This window comes from Polyodon spathula, chromosome 18, assembly GCF_017654505.1.
Source record: "Polyodon spathula isolate WHYD16114869_AA chromosome 18, ASM1765450v1, whole genome shotgun sequence".
Classification (NCBI taxonomy): domain Eukaryota; kingdom Metazoa; phylum Chordata; class Actinopteri; order Acipenseriformes; family Polyodontidae; genus Polyodon; species Polyodon spathula.
Genome location: NC_054551.1, coordinates 29824152 through 29831569, shown reverse-complemented (window position 1 = coordinate 29831569; position 7418 = coordinate 29824152). Strand labels below are relative to the sequence as shown.

At 36.8% G+C, this 7418-nt stretch overlaps 1 protein-coding gene across 4 annotated transcripts in view; it reads left to right on the top strand.

Moving 5' to 3' along the window:
• Window positions 1-861: 861 nt before the first annotated feature.
• LOC121330867 (ubiquitin carboxyl-terminal hydrolase 33-like) overlaps window positions 862-7418 on the top strand; it is a 26978-nt gene continuing 20421 nt past the window's right edge. For all 4 annotated transcript variants that reach the window (XM_041277754.1, XM_041277753.1, XM_041277752.1 and 1 more), the window contains exon 1: window positions 862-1026. The gene's annotated coding sequence lies outside the window, so the exon portion shown is untranslated. The remainder of the gene's footprint in view (window positions 1027-7418) is intronic.

Here is a 7418-nt window from a genome sequence, read left to right as displayed (position 1 = left end):
ACATAGCCTCGTAACGCCACAAAAAAGCGTTCTGCTTATTGAACGCAGCTCAGCGTTTTACTTTTGAGAAACATTTTAGGAAACATTTTGCCTTTGGCCAATGAGGAGAGAATGTGACTAAGACGGCGACTTCTGCACTCTACCGATGCCCACATTAGTTCAATGTTGTAGTAATTTCAGTTTAGCGTAGCAGTAGTTAACATAACGTTATGTAACAAAAAAGGGAAGTTTGTTTTAAATATTTAAGTTGGGCTTAATGACACATTTCATTCGTGCTGTATTTACCTTTCACGTGTTTGCTTAACTGAAGCATTCAATTAGCATAGCAAAATAATATAGTACTCCTGTGCTCTTAGCCAGACAGGAGCACGCATTCATGTTTATGTTAGCACTTCTCAAAGAACTTGCTCCAGATTAGTGTTTATAACTGTTTAACAGAAAGGATGATGTAAACGCAGATTTTAAGGAGATTACGCGAAGTTTTGAAAAACTGCAGGCAGGGGCTGATGAGTCCGGAGCTGTTTGTTTGCGTTTGCTTAATAAAAACAGTATTTTTCTTTTCAACCAGCCGCACCTTCTACGAAATTGTAATGCAATTATTTTTAAATGTGAGGCAGAAATTACCACGTGCTGCTTGATAAGGTTTCCTCGACCTTTTTTTTTTTTTTTGTGGAAACGCTTCCAGAAACACGATTCGACTTGTATGCTGGCTTTAGTTTCTTCCACTAGGGAGCGCAGCAGCCAGTTATTAATTATTATGACTCGATGCAGAAACCGTCCGCCAGGCGTCGCTCTAGCGACTATTCGCCTTTCTAGTTGGTGTGGTAGAACCGGAAAGCGTTGAACGTCACTCAGCTCAAGAGGAGGAGGAGCAGCAGCAGCGGGAGAGAAGCCTGGGGGTGTGTTTTTTACGTTTTCAACCGTCGATCGCTTGAAATATGAGGAAATTCTTAAAAATGTAAAACATAATACTGTCAGGAATTGGATTTCTGAACCGAACACCGGGACCACGCTACCGTATTTAAGGTGAGCACTCGTCGGGTTGAGCTGGTGCAGTAGAAATATTAACTACTGTACAGCCAACCAGGATTTTCTTTACAATGTCAATTTAATCAATTTGAAAATATGAAAAAAAAAAAAAAAAAGGTTAAAAAATTATGTTTTTGTTACGCCTTTCTATTGTGTTATTTCAAGAAAATGATTTGTAAACGGGTGGATTGTTTCGATCGCTGTTGTTTTGTTGAATCAGGAAAAACCCCGTATTTAAAATATTAATATCTGTGTAATGAGTTGCTGTCACGTGAGCTTTTTGAGTGTTAATGCCCTCTGGCACTAACCAGCGTTTTTCGATCAAATCAGCATGTAATTGGTTGTTTAGCTCGTGTTTCGTTTAACTTCACTGAAAAATATGAAGAATCGGACATTTGTCAGGGTTCCTTGCGCAGGTGCATGGCGTTGCTGTCAGTGCGCCTCTTGTTTCGCGGTTTGTTCCGCCTGCACCGCACACACAAGTCCAGTACTCCCTTGTTGAGATGCAAGTTTGGGATGGTACTGCCTTGTTGATATGCATGTTTGGGATGGTACTGGTTGAGCTGTAACCCACGGAGTGATTTAACCAATAACTTACCGTACAGTCTATTTGTACATCAAGGTGGGTGTGGTAAATGCAGACTTGGGTAATGACGTTTAGCTCAAAGTGCAGCTCTTACACTTTGTCTGTGGTATATCATGAACACAGGTCAGTGATCCCGGCTGATAATTATGTGATATCTTTGAAAAATAACCCTGTTGAGGTATTATTAGTGCAAGTTAACAGTACTTAGCTACAGTATTCCGAATTTTTTTTTTACTGCGCCATAACAGAGAACAAATCCTGCTTTTTTTTTATATTTACCCAATTGAGTACCACATATTTTCTTTGAAGAAAAAAAAAAACAGAACTCAAGTTGTATTTATGTAATTTGATAAATTACATTTAGACTTAAAGACTAAGTTGTGGTGTTCCGAAAAAAAAAGTATAGCGTTATAAGTCTCCCCGTGTTGCTAAAACTGTGAGTGACGTACCGGTGACTTTATTTTTTCATTAACATCCTGACAGCTGTTTTCACTTCGTAACTTTGAAGTCTGTTTCAAGCTCTTTTCAAAATGGCCGCTCTAGTGCACTGACAGTATGAGGATTTGTACCCACACTGTCAAACAGGTAACACAGCAGTAACGATCCATGATGTGGTATGGAACAGAAAAGCCAGAGAACTTTTCATTTTGGAAAGAGCTTTGAAACAGATTTGAAAGTTATAAGTGTAAAAAGATGTCAGGGTGTTAACAATGAAAGTAAAAATTACAGGTACATTATTTAAACAGTTGTAGCTACTGCATTTTTTCTGCACTGTGCCAATTATTCTTTAACAGGACTGTTAACAAAAGTAAATTAGCATAACAATATATAGTTATATATATATATATATATATATATATATATATATATATATATATATATATATATATATATATATATATATATTAAAAAAACAAAACAACAACAACAACAACAACAAAAAACAGGTAGATGCAGGACTGTCTGGAGTTAAACCTGCCTTTGGTGTCTCTTTACATTTTTTCTCAGTTGGATGTTCAGTACCACAGGTCTTGTTGATGACAGTCTGATTTACATTCTCCAAAGGTGGTTTTATCCTCCATGAATCCCAATTTCCATGCTATAATAGCTGCAGAAGTAAAACATTTAAAAAAAAAAAAAATGACCTAAACTATTAATACTCCCCGCTCAATTGTACTTGATTGATAGTGGATCATTTTTCAGAAGAGTCTAATATTTGGAAGAGCATTAAAGCTGATGTTCTCCAACGGGAGTGGAGTCTGTAGGGCAGGCTTGAGGCAGGTGTGTGAGGTGTTGTGTGGTTCACCTGTCTTTATGGACAGAGAGATGGGACTAAAAAGAGCTCTGGAAAGGTTAATGGAATCTAGCCACTTGGTTAAGATGCTCTCTTGCAGTGTGGTCTGTTGCCGAACCTCTGCCCTGTTACATCTCTCTTTCTCTCTCTCTCTCTGAATTTTATTTTGCATTGATGTAAAATCCTTGTACCCTAGTGAAACTTTAGAAGCTTGTCAAAAAGCACTAGATAAATCAATACCAACAGCAGAGGTGCTGAACATGATCAACGTAGTTTTAAAAAACAGTTATATTTATTGATAATTACAAACAAAACAATGGTACATCAATAGAAAGTGACTGTAAAACAAAGAAATATATTTAAATAAAAAAGAGGATACAAAGAAAGAATTATAGAGACAATTAAGAAAAGTGGATAAACTAAAGAGAGGATCTACTAGTTCATAAAAATAGACAAAAAAGTGAAGAGTCCATTTACTAATGACTTGCGCTAAACTTTTGCCTAATATTTCTAAGAAAGTTTGGAAACAATTGCGGATTGTACATGATTAAGAAATACTTTTTTCAATATTTCTGAAGGCCCCAGTTGTAGCATTCACGAGAATTTTAGTTCACAGTAAACATAAAATAATAATTGACATAATAGGTTCTACAGATACTTGCAATACACAAACTACTTCACATTGATAAAGTAAAAAAATGCATATAAATAAGATTTATAGAGAAAAACAGATTAATTTCAGTTGCATAAGTATTCATCCCCTTTGGTACTGCAGCCCTAAATCAGCTCAGGTGCAAATGATTTGTTTGAAAGGACACAAAATTAGTGAAATGGTTTCAGCCTGTGTGTACTCAGTGGTTTAACTTGTAGATAAGTTCTCTCTGGTATATAAAGACTTTCAAGCTGCAACTCACATAATGATCCAATAAAGCAACCATGAAGACCAAGGAGCTTTCGAAAAAACTCAGGGATAAAGCGGTAGAGAGGCACAAAGCAGGACAAGGGTACAAGAACATGTGAAAGGCGCTGATTATCCCTCTCAGCACAGTGAAGTCCATCATTAAGAAGTTGAAGATACATCATTACGCCCAGACACTACCCAGATCAGGTCTCCCTCCCAAACTGAGCAGCCAGGCAAGCAGGAAGATGGTTTGGGATGTCACTCTGAAACCAACAATGATCTTGAGAGATCTGCAAATTTCTGTCAGAGATGGCAGTCAGTGTTCATACATCAACAATAAGCTGGTCCCTACACCAAGCTGGCCTGTATGGATGGGTGGCAAGAAAGAAGCCATTACTCAAAAAGCCTCATCTTAAACACGTATGAAGTTTGCGAAAAAGAATGTAGATGATACTGCAGACATGTGGAAAAAGGTTTTGTGGTCAGGCGAGACAAAAATTGAACTTTTCAGTCTAAATGCCAAGCTTTTCGTCTGGTGCAAGCCCAACACTGCACATCACCCAGTCAACACCATCCCAACTATCAAGCATAATACTTGAAGATTGCAGTCCATCGACGATCCCCAACAAACTTATCAGAACTGGAGCAATTTTCCCGGTGAAGAATGTGCAAAGATTTCACTGTCCTGCTGTGCAAAGCTAGTAGATACCTATTCAAAAAGACTCATAGCATTAATTACTGCAAAAGGTTCTTCTACCAAGTACTGCTTTAAGGGGCTGAATACTTATGCAACCAGTAAATTTCATTTTGTACATTTTCTTTGCAAGTTTTGCTGATATAACAGTGTTCAATTTAACTAAACAGCTTTGAATAAAAAAAGTTTGTTTGAAAAACTGTGCATACATTATTTTGTAATTCAACAAAATGTGACATTATTGGTAGGGGGTGAATACTTCTGCAAACCTGTGTGTGTGTGTGTGTGTGTGTGTGTGTGTGTGTGTGTGTGTGAGCAAACTGTTGAATTTTTTAGTTCATTCTTTGGTATTATGTAACGCTGTTTGTTGGGGCATTTTGAGTAAAATGATATTGTTTGTGACCCACTGGACTTGTTTCATAATACAATAACATCTGTTGGTTCTAAGACCCCCTCAGTTTTAAGTAGACTGTCATAGTTCTTATGGAATGACATTGATAATTTGTTAGCTTACATTTAAGCTACAGTACACAACTAGAAGAGTTAGATGAAACATTTTGAAGATGTGTGAGAGAAAAAAAAAAACTTCATAATAGAAAATATGGAAAAACATATTTTCAGTTTTCTGACCATACATACAGTAGCAGGTGTACTGTGTAGAGTAAGTTGAGTGGGTAAAGTTGGTTATATTACAGGGGCTTGGGGTGTTTATTTATCTATCTTATAATGATATTGTAAAAGGAATGAAAAGAAAAAGGAACATTGGCAAGCTATATTGGAGCTGTATTAGCTGCTGTGCTGTAGGACTGAAAGCGTAGTGGGATTTGAATGTGTTTTTACTGTATTGCAGGCATTCGCAATTCATACAGAAGCAGGTTATTATTTGCCTTGAATTGAGTCAAGCAGTGTCATATTGTAGAGAACTTATTCTCTGTCTCGTTTTTCCAGGGAATGTGATAATGTGGGTTGTAACAACAGGAAATGCAGACTCGTCTGACCTTTGATGTACTGCTCTGTATTTTCCAGTTCAGTTCAAGGGAAATCTCCTGGGTTAGACTGTTTGCTGTTACAGCCTGAGATGTTGCCAAGTGACCACTTTCTAATTCTTTTTTGCAGTGAAGCAAACATAATTAATTTTATTTTCCTACGATTAAATATAATGGCCTATAGAACTGTGCGCATGTTCTGTAGTAGGCTACTATACAGTCACCTGAAATCCACATGTTGTTAGTCTTCCGTACATATGTATTTAAAATATTTTAACTTTAAAACTCATGATTAAATATCCTGTAAAATGAAAACACCATTGAGAAAAGGGGGGCCCACTTTGTCTCTGACCTTTATTTAAATTGAAGTGTAAATAGTGTGGTTTTAACCATGAAGTATGAGAAGTTGTTTCTTTGAGTTTTTTTAAAAAGACAGACATGCCGAGTCAAATTTGCTGTTATTGTTTAGAAAATGCAAACGGATACTGGTGTCAGCTGATGGTTGTAATGTTTGATACGCTGAACTGCACTTGTGTATGGTTCTTTGCTCTGTAGGACCAGAGCACAAGAAGAAGAAAAATAAATCAGCTTGCCTTTTGGGGTCATCTTAAGAGCTGGGTATTTTCTGTAATTCATCACTGGTCAACAGAACATACTGTACGGGCTGTGTCAGATGAAAGTACTTGGCAGAAGATTGAAAGCCCTGATAAAAATAGAAAGGTATTTACTGTAAATGCTGATCCCTGAACTCATAACAAAACAATCTTGATACATTTTTGATGGAGATGTAACAATTACCAGTCTGTGATATCCTTTGCTTTGTAGAGTAGAGTAGATGCAGGGAAAATCGATGAAAGAGCTGCATGAAGGAAAAACTGCTGTTTGAAACTGGGGGTGTTAATCAAGGTTTCCCTGGTACGGTTTGAATGCAGGGGGGTGGGGGGGGGTTGTATGGGAGACTATGTTAACATTCATTTTATACACTTTTTTAAAACACTTTTTAAAATTAACTGTACAGCATAGAGAGGATGGACGATGCATGTTTTCTGTGAGCCATGTTTTTTGGAAAATGCTTAAATTAAGAGCAGTTCAGTATACTGTATAATGTGGATTACAGTCTTAGCATCCATGCAGAACCATATGGTTCAGTTTACTACTGGGAGTTGAACTTACAAACCAAAAAACAAAAGAAACAGAGACTAAAAATATACTAAACCGATCTCTCTGTAGTGGAAAATTCCACGGTGCTTAAATAACAAGGAGCCTTCTCCAGAACTGTGGATTAGTTCTCATGCCTGTTCAGGAAATTCAGTGAGCTTTCCCTTGGTGTATGAAATATAACTCCAGCAAAGAAATGAACTGCATTGTTCTATACACTACTTTAAGACCTATAATTAGGCCTATATATAGATAGAAGAAAGAAAGAAATATTTCAATGCATGATATGTTATTAGATATTCAGTCCAGGGGTATGGGTAGGTAGTTTCTAAGGGATCCATATTATAGCCTAATAGTCAAGGTTGTAAATACCAGACATGCACAGCACAGTAATCCAATATAGTGAAAACAGTCTTGGCGTAGGTTATAATGGGTGCTATAAATATTCTGTAGAATCTGCAGGCTATGCTCTTTTCTGAAATGATTCATGTTTTTTATGCTGTTTTCTGTTGATTCTAGTTAATTCCTAGCATTCTAAGAAAACGCTGTTTTGTTCAAATTATGCATTGTATTTTATCAATGTCAGTTAAGTTTCACTGCATTCGTATTCCTAGTTTATGTGCCTTTTGAGAATTTGGTATGAAACTTTGTAGCCAGCAACAAAATGAATTATTAATTTGGGGCGCGTGAGATTTCTGTGCCTTCATTCACTAGAGGGTTGTTCAGCTATAAATGAAGTGATGAAAAAAATATATTTGCTATTCCAAATC